General features: G+C 50.5%; 1 long non-coding RNA gene and 1 other non-coding gene across 3 annotated transcripts in view; both read left to right on the top strand.

Annotated features, from left to right (window-relative positions):
- Positions 1–716: 716 nt before the first annotated feature.
- On the top strand, positions 717–823 carry LOC114117035 (U6 spliceosomal RNA). The gene has a single exon (XR_003590830.1). It is a non-coding gene; the product is annotated as a U6 spliceosomal RNA (small nuclear RNA).
- A 1,906-nt stretch (positions 824–2,729) lies between these two features.
- Positions 2,730–12,382, top strand: part of LOC121820553 (uncharacterized) — a 51,105-nt gene continuing 41,452 nt past the window's right edge. For both annotated transcript variants that reach the window (XR_009595319.1, XR_006061092.2), the window contains exon 1: positions 2,730–2,952. This is a non-coding gene — a long non-coding RNA (uncharacterized LOC121820553). The remainder of the gene's footprint in view (positions 2,953–12,382) is intronic.

Genomic DNA, 12,382 nt, shown 5'->3' with positions numbered 1-12,382 from the left:
ACACAGTGCCTGCCTGCAAAGAGTTCTCATCTTGTGGGGAAGATCATATGCAAAAGCAGGCAAAAACAAAACTATAGCGAGATAATTCTGTGGGTGACTAATTAGCATGTGAATGGCACCAAACTTTTGTCTAGTCAGGGAAGACTTCCTGGAGGAGGAGAGTCTTCCACTTGAGCCTTCAAGGGTGAGTAAGACTTGAAGTGGGGAAGAGGTCAGCATGTGGTCTTGCGCTGAGTGGGGAGCCTTAATGGGAATAGGGAGGTCGGCTAGACTGGTTGAAAGGTCCTGGAAGGGAATGAAAGGGAATAAAGCTGGAAGAGTGGGTTGGGGACAGATTGTGGAGGTTTCTGAGGACCCAGAGGAGAGCCTCGAAGTGTGCTTTATGCAGTGATGTCTTATGAAGGCTCAGGGCTAGGGTAGGTGGGCAGGAAAGGAGTGGCAAGATAAAGACAGCTCTTAAAGAAGATTAACATGAGGCAGCCTGTTAAGCTGCAGAAAGAATGAGAGTGAAATCGAAGGGCCTGCAGGGGCACGCAGAGGGAACTTTGAACATTTCCTCTGTGGCAGGTGCTAAGCACTTAGCATATATTATGACATGTCATCCTCCCAAGAGCCCTGAGAGATTTGTATCATTAGCCTCTCTGTTCCACAGATGACTAAAGCAAGGTGGAGGAATCTCCCCCCAAGGTGACCTGGCTTAAAACCAGCAGAGCTTGGTCCTCGCTTCAGCAACACACGTGCTAAAATCGAAACAATACGGAGAAGATGAGCATGGCCCCTGCGCAAGGATGACATGCAAACTGGCGAAGTGCTCCATAGCTTAAACAAACAAGCAAAAATTAAAAACATACAAACAGAAATGAACAGAGCTCAGATTTGAACCCGCACAGCCCACCCCCCGAGCCCACTTTCTAACCCCTATGCTATGTCACTGTTATACCGATGACCTAGAGAAATCCAGACTGACTAAGTCTGAGACAATCACCTCATCTGGCATATCCGGCAAGGTGGAGTGTGGAGAAAAGTATTTAGGACTTTGCTCAGGAAGATGCCTGAGTATTCAGGACACCCAATGCCTCTAAACAAAGAGTTGGGAATTGTCACGTAAGTTAGCTTATGATTGCTTTTGATTGCTTGCTTGTTTCGCCATGCCACTCGGCTTGTGGGATGTTGGTTCCCCAACCAGAGACTGAACCCAAGCCACAGCGGTGAAGGCATCAAAAGCATCGAGTCCCAACCGCAGGACCACCAGGGAATTCCCAGCTTTGGGTTGTAATGGCAGAGGCCGACATCAAACTTTTGATTGCCGAGGCATCCACTTCAAAGACACCCATCTCTGACAAGCACGTTGCGGGCTACAAAATCAGATAAAGGGTCAGGCCACTCCACCCGTGGAGTTCCCCTTTCAGAAAGCTCCGGGTAACCTAGCTCACTGGCCACTTGAGTGACCCCAATTTTCCCTTCCCTGCTTCATGTATTTCTTTTGCGTTTTAAGTTTACCCAAAAAGAGTGAACCCATGGAATCCCAGGCACCTCACCCTCACCCGGATAGAGGCAGAACCCCAGGTCTGAGCTCGCTCTCTGGGGCCTTGGTGTGTGGCCACTGCAGTGCCGTGCACCCTCCAGGACCGTGAATAGCAAACCTTGTCTCTTCAAAGTTCCCTGATGGTTGCGGCCAAGGTGCACAGTAAGAGTCACAATGGCTGGTCCAGCCTCGACACTGGCTTCAACTGGGGAAGACTCAGTGGTGCTCCCAGGAGGAGTACAACCCAGGGGTGTGCCTGCAGGCGCTCCTAGCTCAGAGTATCAACAGACTGAGAGACACGAAACAGAGATACAGACCCAGAACTGGAGAAGTATGGAGGGTCTCATGCCTGGATTGTGGCTGGAGCCTTTAGTAATGGGTACTTGGTGGAGACTATTTTTCCAGCCCCATGGAAGCCAGGGAGACAGGCTCCATCAGAGAAATAACACCAACATTACCAAGACTAAGCATGTCCCCTGAAAGGGTGGGTTTCCCAGGTGGCTCAGAGGTAAAGAACCTGCCTGCCAAGGCAGGAGCCACAGGAGACCCAGGTTCAATCCCAGAGTGGGGAAGATCCTCTGGAGGAGGAAACGGCAACCCACTCCACTATTCTAGCCAGGATGCTCCGATGGACACAGGACCCTGGCGAGCTACAGTCTGTGGGGCCCCAGAGAGTCAGACACAATTGAAGCAACTGAGCATTTTCCTTGAAATGGAGGAGATGGACCCCTTCCTGCCACACCTGAAGTCCAGGTACACCTGAAGGCTTAGGGGTAGGGTGGGGAGGAAGTACGTCTAAAGGACGTGGAAATTTTCCCTCCAGCCCTTTGGGTGTGCCTGGCGATGCAAACTACAGATTTAGTTTGTGAATCTGATTGGGCCAAGCCCTAAAGGGATTTCATCAGAAGCAGGCAGAATCCTGTCTGAAGGAGCAACCGCCTATGGTATAACAGCTGGCAGGCAGCAAGCATCCTGTGAGGCTGGCCAAATGCTGTGATGGGCATGGAACCACTGCAGGAGGAGAAGGGAGTGTATATGTGGGAGAGAAATAGCAGGTGTCAGGCCATCATGAGCGGAGTTCGGAAATGAGGTCAATGACAAAGCAACCTTTGTACCTCATGAGAATGCAGGGAAACCTGCCAAATACACAGATCTACGCTGTTTAGCGTTCAGAGGCTGGAAGGTTGGAATCCAGGGTGGAGTCAGTTGTTTAGAGAAGAGACCTTTGCAACAGGGACAGAAGAGAGGGGCGCTGGTGATGTGGTAATGGTGATGGTGGCTCTAAGTGAGGCTTTGACAAGTGCGAGAACCGGTCACGGATTCGCAGAGGATCCTTACAAGGAGCCTTCCCGCTGTGGAACTGAGCCATCTCTTGAAGAGATCACAGGTGAAAGGAAGAAGAAACCTGTCCTGTTGAGCTGAATCAGGTAAGGACATCTTGGTTAGGAGAGGCAAAGATTATTTTGGTGCTTGGCTGTGCTTGTTATGCCCAAGGTCCCGATCCCCAGAACTGAGAGAACAAGACATCCACGGCAATGCAAACGCAAAAAAGGGAATTTATTTCTAGCTCGAGCCAGAGCCCTGGCTGCATCTAACACAGTGGAATAGAGTCAGAGCCCCGAGCCCTGGATTACAGTAGTATTTATAGGTTTAGGACAAAGACAGGGAATTGGCAAGGTTGGATTGGTTACAAGGGTTTCTTTGCATCTACTAATTGGCTAGATTTTCACATGCACGGGCTTTCTTAGGAGATATCTATCCTCGTCCCGAATGGCACAGACCAGGCTACGGGGAGCATGCTGACAGGCTGAGTCCTCCCGTCGTGGGTAATTAATTTTGATTCCGCCGGGGCAGTGTCTCAGCTGTTTCCGGGATGCTTGCTCCAGCCTATTTTAGTCATGTCCTCTATCAGGCCTCAACATTTCCCCCTTGCCCTTTGATCATGGAGAGGAATCCTCCTCTCCGTTCACTGCCTGTATTGTTGTCTTAATACCATTACCTGAACTGTACTGACACGTTCTCTTACAAAGGTTATTAATCTGTTTGAAATACATGGGCCGAAGGTAAGAATGAGTAGGAGTATAATGAGTGGTCCGAGCAAGGTAGAAATTAGTGTTGTTAGCCAAGGAGATTGATGGAACCAGGACTCGAACCATCCCTGCTGGGCTTCTCGCTCTCTCTTGCTCAGTGCTAATCCTTCTCTCACTTTTGCCATAGACTCTCTTACCACCCCAGTGTGGTCTGCATAGAAGCAACATTCCTCTCCTAAGGCCGCACATAATCCGCCTTGTTGCAGGAAGATCAAATCTAGGCCCCTCCTGTTCTGCAAAACCACTTCTGATAGTGAAGTAAGGGACTTTTCAAGGTGGCTGATTGAGCTTTCTAATCTTTTGATATCAGGATCAATGGCTGCTCTTAGGCTAGAATAGTGTTGATTCTGCATTATTAAAAAGGATATCCTAGTTCATGCCCCGGCTGCCCCTGACCCCAGTAGGACTGTGAGGGTTAAGGCTGAGACTGGCTCTCTCTTAGATCGGTGTGAAGCTTCTAGTTTTGGGAGGATTTTATTATTGGAGTGATAGAACAGTTGGGGGACTAATAGTACCAATACACAGAAATCTTTGGAATTATTTAACACCTGCCTGTGAACACAAGGGGCTAAGCCTGTGGAGCAGGCCCACCAATTGTCCTGGGGAGGCACCAGGTACTTGTTTGACACTGTAGAATTTATAGACTTGCAGAGATGTTGATAGGTTTGGGGGACATTTCCTATGCAAAGGCCCCGCCTGGTTACTTGTTGGAGGGTTAATCTGGCGTTTCCTTTCTGCTGCCATCGGCAAGCTGCGTGGTTTTTGGTTGGACTGTAACTTTCTGGGACAGCTATACCTTCATAATAAGGGGGTTTGATGTCATAACATAACCAGCAACTGCTAGTCAGATCCGGGTGTATGGAATTTAGAACCTGATAGGAGTTGATTATCATATTAAATAATGGGTCCTGCTCATCTTTACTGCTAGGTCCCATACGGCTAACTGGAGGGGAGTTGCTTGTATTAGTAATGTAGGGCCCGGGAGGCGTTTGGGTGGGTGCTCGGGCGGGGGTGTGTGCAGGCCGAATGGGAGCGTGGGTAGCCTCTCGTGGCACTAGGACTGAATTGGGCCCTATGCCCCGAGTTGGACCGATCTGTATGGGTCCTACTTTTAACCTGACAGTGAATAGCAATCCACTGTTATATCCTGACTGATATAACCGAAGGCCCCAGGATTGTCCGGCTTCCCAACCGGGGAACCTCTTCCCTTCAGTTGAGAATTTGAGCCTTACCAGGTTGCAAAGAAAATTCATACAAGGCCCAGTTATGAGGGACCCCCTTCTATGTCCCCCAGTTAGCCCAGCGGGCCCCGGAATGCGACCCAAGGTAATCAAGTCCCCACGAATAGGGGGCTCCCAATGGACTGTCCCCATTGACTCACATCCCCAACTGGCGCAATAAAACTCATTAGCCCCCCCGCATTTATTGACGGTCGCCTGGTCCCGTCTTCCTCCGGGGCATACATAGAAGGGTGTTTTCCGCAAGCTTGTCCGTTGGATGAAGTGGCTGCACCCAGGCCCTGAGTTAGTGGGGGGTCGAGTATTACACCTATTAATGCCAGCCCCACATTCAGGCTTGCCAGGTATCTTTACCTCCCAGTCGCCGATGTCCCATGCTCCCGTGGCCAAAAGACAGAGGTCGAACTCCAAGTCCAGCCACCAGGTGTTTTGGGGATGAATGGCCGAGGTAGAGTTAATTACTTCTCCCGTAGTTGCGCTCAGAATCATCCAGGTCAGGTTCATTGGTTGATGAGGGTTAGCGCTGACAGTCCCAGGGTCCAGGAAGGTGACTATTATCAGAAGAGTCAGGTTGATCCGTCCGAGACCAGCTGTTGGGCGAGTTTCAGTTTTAAGGGATTGGAGGGATGCAGTATTGGCTTCCATTCTCTTTGGGCCCTCTCTTGTTCTTCGGGGGTGGCCCGCCGTGTGTGGCTACAGTGTATCCAGGGTCCAATTCCGTCCACCTTCAGGGCAGTAGGGGTGGTAAGGAGAACAACATAAGGGCCCTTCCATCTTGGTTCCAAGGTCTTTGACTGATGTCTCTTGACCCAAACCCAATCCCCTGGTCCTATATCATGGGACGGGATTGTCCCTTCATTCTGGCTCTCATAAATTTTGCATATCAGTGACTAGATATGTTTATGAACCTTACTCAAAGCTAGCATCTCCTGTTGGAAGGCACGTAACGAAAGAGGTGGTTTACTCTTTCCTTCAGACACTGGACAAATGGGATGTGGACTTCCATATACAATTTCAAAGGGAGTCAGACCTAGTTTATAGGGGGTATTCCGCGCCCAAAAAAGCGCGAAGGGAAGGAGGGTCACCCAGTCCCTGCCAGTCTCAATTGCCAGTTTTGTTAAAGTTTCTTTTAGGGTCCGATTCACTCTTTCTACCTGTGCTGAGCTCTGGGGACTGTACTCGCAACGTAACTTCCATTTGGTCCCCAGGGCTGAGGCCAGTCCCTGAACAATTTTACTCACAAATGCAGGTCCATTGTCAGAGCCGATAGATACCCGCAGCCCAAACCTAGGTATAATCTCTTCTAGGAGCTTCTTAGCTACTACTATCGCTGTCTCCTTTTTAGTGGGGTAAGCTTCTACCCACCCGGAAAACGTATCAACCAAAACTAGCAGGTAACGATACCCATACTTGCCTGGTCTTACCTCAGTGAAATCTATCTCCCAATGATGTCCTGGCCTTTCCCCCGATATCTTACACCTGCGTGCTGTCCTTTTCCCGGTCTCATCATCTGGCAGGCCTTGCAGGTGCGGACTATATCCTGGATGGTTTTCTTCTGTTAGGGAAACCGCAGCTGTGCCGATTGTAGGAGTGTCAAAGTCTTTTTCTCTCCCAAATGGGTGGTTTGATGTAAATGGGTACAGAGATGTTTGCCCAGGTCAGCAGGGAGCAACAGGTTGTCATCTTGGTCCCGATACCGGTGGTATTATCTAGCACCCAGCATAAATCAGGGGGAGTATATGGGGCTTGGGGGAAGTGTTCCCATCCCTGGCGGGGGCAATCCCACAGTCAGTACATGGGCTTCGTGGTCTCCAGCAGCTGCCTCACGGGCTGCTGCATCGGCAGCACAGTTCCCTTGGGCCCAGGCATCCTCTCCTTTCTGGTGTCCTGGGACATGCACTATGGATACCGCCTGGGGCAAGTGGACCACTGCCAGGAGTCTGCGAATCTCAGGCAAATTTTTAATCTCTTTCCCCTCTGCCATCAGAAGCCCCCGCTCTTTATATATGGGGCCTTGAACGTGCACAGTGCCGAATGCATATCGGCTGTCAGTATAAATCGTGGCTCTTCTTCCTCTTGCCCTCTCTAGCGCTTGTATCACAGCTATCAGTTCTGCTTTTTGGGCGGATGTTCCAGGGGGCAAGGCCTCAGCCCAGATGACCCTCCCAGTGCCATCTACTGTGGCTTCCCCCGCTTTTCTCTGTCCATCCTTTATATAACTGCACCCATCTGTGAACCATATCAGCTCACTGTTTTCTAATGGCAAGTTGCTGAGGTCTTTCCATATGACGGTTACCTCAACTAACACTTCAACACAGTCATGGAGGGGCCCGTCCTCCTCTGGGATGGGCAGCAGAGTGGCAGGGTTTAGAAAACAAGGTGTTTGAAAGTGTATCCGGGGAGCATCCAGCAGCAGGGCCTGGTAATGGGTTAAGCGAGCATTAGAAATCCATTTACCCGGTGGCTGTTTGACGATTCCCTCTATGGCATGAGGAGTGTAGCCCAGGAGACGCTGTCCATAAGTCAGCTTGTCAGCATCATGGACAAGGAGAGCAGCAGCCGTAATGATACGGAGACAGGGCGGCCATCCCGTAGCCACTGGGTCCTGTTGTTTAGAGAGATATGCCACAGGCCGTCTCCACGGTCCCCATTGCTGCATCAGGACTCCCTTCCCTACTCCCTGCTTTTCAGCCACAAACAGTTGAAACGTCTTAGCCGGGTCCAGAAGTGCAAGGGCTGGGGCTTCCAGTAACGCCTGTTGAAGTTCCTGAAATGCCCACCTCATTGGCTCAGTCCAAGTCCAGTCTCTATTTTCTCTGCTTCCTTCATATAGAGGTCGGGCCTTTTCAGCAAACCCCATAATCCATAGCCTGCCTTACCCAACCGTCCCTAAAAACTCCCTCACCTGCCGGGGAGTCGCTGGCTCGGGGATCCATAGAATAGTCTCTTTCATAGCCTGAGTCAACCATCTCTGCCCCTGTTTTATTTTATATCCCAAATAAATGACTTCCTGTCTAGCAATTTGGGCCTTCTTCGCACTTTTCCAGTACCCCAGTGTCCCCAAAGTCTGGAGGAGATCGCCTGTGGCCTTTAGGCATACCTCCTTAGTCGTAGCGGTCAGCATGAGGTCATCCACATACTGTAACAGAATGACTTCGGGGTGGCTGGTTCGATACTCACAGAGATCTTCACCCAGAGCCTCACTGAACAAAGTCGGCGAGTTTTTGAACACTTGTAGGAGGTGAGTCCAGGTCAGCTGCCCACAGTTTGGCCGTCCTCGTCAGCCCATTCAAATGCGAAGATTTCCTGGCTCTGGGGGGCCAGAGGCAAGCTGAAAAAGGCATCTTTCAAGTCTAAAATTGTATACCAGACATAGTCTGGTGGCAAGCTGCTCAGGAGGGTATATGGGTTAGGGACAGTGGGATGAATGTCACTCACCCATTTGTTGACTTCACGAAGATCTTGGACTGGTCTAAAGTCTGTTCCCCTGGGCTTTTTCACAGGCAACAAGGGAGTATTCCATGGGGACCGGCACTTTTTGAGAATTCCTGCCTTTAGGAGGAATTGGATGTGTGGCATAACTCCTTGCCAGGCCTCCTGGCTCATGGGATACTGTTTCACCCTCACAGGAGTAGCATTTGCTTTTAATTCAACAACAATGGGAGGTCTTTGTTTAGCCAGTCCTACTCCCGCTATCTCTGCCCAGGCCAGAGGGTATTTCTGAACCCACTGTCGCATAGCAGGATCCACAGCTGCAGGGGGCTTTGGTGAATATAGTCTCTATTCATCTCTCAGTGCCAGGGATAAAACATGAATTGGTTGTCCAAGCCCGTCTGTGACTGATATTCCCCCAGAGTCAAAGTGAATTTGCACATTGACTTTGGCCAATAGGTCTTTTCCTAATAAAGGGGCTGGACATTCTGGGATCACCAGAAATGAGTGGGACACCTGTTGGGCTCCCAAGTCCACTTTTTGTTTAGTAGTGCAGTAATATCTCTTTGTCCCGGTGGCTCCCTGGACCAAGCTAGTCTTTTTGGACATCGGCCCAAATTTTTGATTGAGAACTGAGTATTGGGCTCCCGTATCCACCATGAAGCTGATCGGTTTCCCCTCCACATTAATAGTTACCCAGGACTCGGGGAGAGGTGCCGGGCCCTGACCCCCCTAATCACTATCTTCCCCTGCATATAAGACGTGGGTCCCTGAGGAAGATTCCTCCTTTCTTACAGTCTTTCTCTTCAGATCTCTTTTGGGGCACTCATTTTTCCAGTGTCCCTGCTCTTTGCAGTAAGGGCATTGGTCTCTCTTTAGGGCAGGTCTAGCTGGTTTTTCCTTTCCTCCCGACCGGGTGTCTTTAGTTCCCGAAGCCCTGTTCTCGTCCCCGCCAAAAGGATCTGAGCCAGCTCTTTCTGATTTCTCCAGTTTTCTTCAGCCCTATATTCCCTTTCCTCCCGTCTGATCCGTTCCTCCCTCTCCTCAGGGGTCTCTCTGTTATTAAACACTTTCTCAGCTGCCCTCACCAGATCCTATATTGACAATTCCCCCAGCCCTTCTATCTTCTGTAACTTTCTCCTGATATCTGGAGCTGCCTGGTTCACAAAAGCTAACAGAACTGCTGCGCGTGACACATCAGCCTGGGGGTCCATGGGCATATACTGCCTAAAGGCTTCCATTAACCTCTCTAAGAAGGCTGCCGGGCTCTCGTTCTGCTCCTGTCTTATCAGATTCATCTTTTATAAATTCTTGGGTTTCCTGGCGGCTGCCCTAAGGCCGGCCATGAGAGTCTGGCGGTACACTCGGAGACGCTCCCTACCTTCTGCCCGTTCAAAGTCCCAGTTCAGCTGCATGGAAGGAAACTCTTCTTCCACTAGGTAAGGCTGCATGGTTGGTCTCCCATCCGCTCCGGGAACATGTTTCTGTGCCTCTGACAGAATTTTCTCCCATTCCTCCGTGGTGAAAAGCACCTGTAACAGCTGCTGACAATCATCCCAAGTAGGATTGTGAGTATACAGGATAGTGTCTAAAAGATCAATAAGGCCTTGGGGTTTTTCAGGAAAAGAGGGGTTTTGAGCTTTCCAGGTATATAAGTCACTGGTAGAGAAAGGCCAATATTGATAATTCCGTTCCCCGACCGGATTTGCAAGCCCGACCCGGACAGGAAGCGCTCGAACGGTGGAGGAAGGGGCCTCTCGGCTCCCGTAGTCAGAAGAGTTTCCGCCCCCTCGGGTCCTTCAGCGAGTTCCCTGGGCTGGCCCCACCTCCTGCTGCAGAGCTGAAGGTTCTGAGTTCCCCCTTTGTTCTCCCGACGACACCTGAGGTACCTGCGGGAGCAAGGGTGGCGGGATATATGGGGGAGGCGAGATTTCAGTGTCTAAATCAATCAGGTTAGGGTATAGAGAAGATTCCTGGAGTATTGGTTTCTTCCGGCTCTCCTGTGCCTCATGGTCTTCTTCCTTAGAGGTCTCCACGACCAGGACCTGTGGAACAGAAGCTCTGGGGGGATTGTGAATAAAGGGTTTCAGCCAGACGGGAGGGTCTTCTACTAGATTTTCCCAGACCAGGATGTAGGGAGCTTGGTCTGGATGGCCCTGAGGGTCAGGAGCCATTATTTTTTCTTTAACAGCCCGCATGACCGACAGGCCGAAAGTTCCCTCTGGTGGCCAGCCGACCTGAAATGTCGGCCACTCAGATGAGCATAAAATTTTTAGCTTGCTCTTCTTTACTAGCATTGATAGATTCTGAGCCTTGGACTTAAAATCGGAAAAATGGTCAGTCATTACGGATAGTGACGTAGAATAACTCTGACCCATGACGGCAACACCCACAATAAGCACACAAAAAGCAAGCACGGTGCCGGCACACAGAGACGAACAGATATCGGCCGAAAACACTGAACTAGGTTTATCCCGGGTTGCTGTTGTCCTGTTCCCCAAAGTTACCTTACCGAAGGGCATCCACTGCCCACCAGACTCAGGATCGGGAGAAACGTTTTCCCCCGTTCCTTTACAGAACGGCTCACAGAACCAGCTGCCTTCCAGCTCAAATGCTGGGCCTCGGACTTATGCTGGCCAGGCGACTCTTTCGCCCCCTGACCTGATGCCAGCGTCCAGATATACTTCCTCCTAGTGAGGCTTCCCTTATGCCTGGAAGGTGTTGCTCTTCTCAGTCAAGGGATCCCGGACGAGCCCCCAAATGTTATGTCCAAGGTCCCGATCCCCAGAACTGAGAGAACAAGACATCCACGGCAATGCAAAGGCAAAAAGGGAATTTATTGCTAGCTTGAGCCAGGGCCCTGGCTGCATCCAACACAGTGGAATAGAGTCAGAGCCCCGAGCCCTGGATTACAGTAGTATTTATAGGTTTAGGACAAAGACAGGGAATTGGTAAGGTTGGATTGGTTACAAGTGTTTCTTTGCATCTACTAATTGGCTAGATTTTCACACGCGCGGGCTTTCTTAAGAGATATCTATCCTCGTCCCGACTGGCACAGACCAGGCTACGGGGAGCATGCTGACAGGCTGAGTCCTCCCGTCGTGGGTAATTAATTTTGATTCCACCCGGGCAGTGTCTCAGCTGTTTCTGGAATGCTTGGTCCAGCCCATTTTAGTCATGGCCTCTATCAGGCCTCAACAGTGCTGTGTAACAAGCAAGCCCAAAATCTCAGTGACTTGACACCTGAAAGTTTATTTCTTACTCATACAAAGTCCAACCCTGGGGGAGGACTCTATCCCACATATTCACTCATGGACCTGCCATCTGGGATGTCACCAGTTCCTAAATAAAGTCAAGAAAGTGCAAGTCTCCTGAGCTTCCAGTGGGAAGTGACATCACATTGCCTAGTCAGAACTAGTCATGTGGTATCACCAAATGCAAGAAGAGCTAGGAGAGGCCGAGGAGCAGACGGAAGGTCTGGTGAGCAGCCCTGTCCCCGCGGCACTTAGCAGAGCCTGGCATTTGTCATTCAGAGAAAGCTCTTGACCCTTGGAGAGCACTAACTGAAAGCTAAAGGAGTGATTTTCCTGAAAATTCTTCAAGGTGTGGAGGGTTAGCCTTGTTGCCTGGAAAGCTCTTGACCTTTGGAGAGCACTAACTGAAAGCTAAAGAAGTTATTTTCCTGAAAATTCTTCAAAGGCGTGGAGGGTTAGCCTTGTTGCCTGGACACCACTCCTCCAGGCAAGCTTCACACACCTGGTGGGGGGTATGGGTGGGGATGAACACTCTCCCCCAGATACAAGTGCACATGACGGAATCCAGGATGCCAGGAGCATGGGCACCAAGGTCCCCAGAGGAGTGCTGCCAGGCTTCTCAGGGCAGAGGCAGAGCCTGGCACCAGTGGAAGATGTGCACATGGGTGACGCCTCATGAGAGTCCCCACTTGGCTGCATTGTGACTGGGGGACTATTTCAGGAGACTCAGATCCTTCATAACGTGTGTGCAGGACAAGAGCTGAGAAAGTGACCTCCTGTTGAGTCAATAAGGCTGGTGACACGCCAATCGCCTTTGCCTGTATGGCACACAGGAAAACAAAT

This window comes from Ovis aries, chromosome 11 (genome assembly GCF_016772045.2).
Source record: "Ovis aries strain OAR_USU_Benz2616 breed Rambouillet chromosome 11, ARS-UI_Ramb_v3.0, whole genome shotgun sequence".
NCBI classification, from domain to species: Eukaryota; Metazoa; Chordata; class Mammalia; order Artiodactyla; family Bovidae; genus Ovis; species Ovis aries.
The sequence above is the reverse complement of the archived record's forward strand: the minus strand, read 5'-3'. Positions and strand labels throughout refer to the sequence as shown.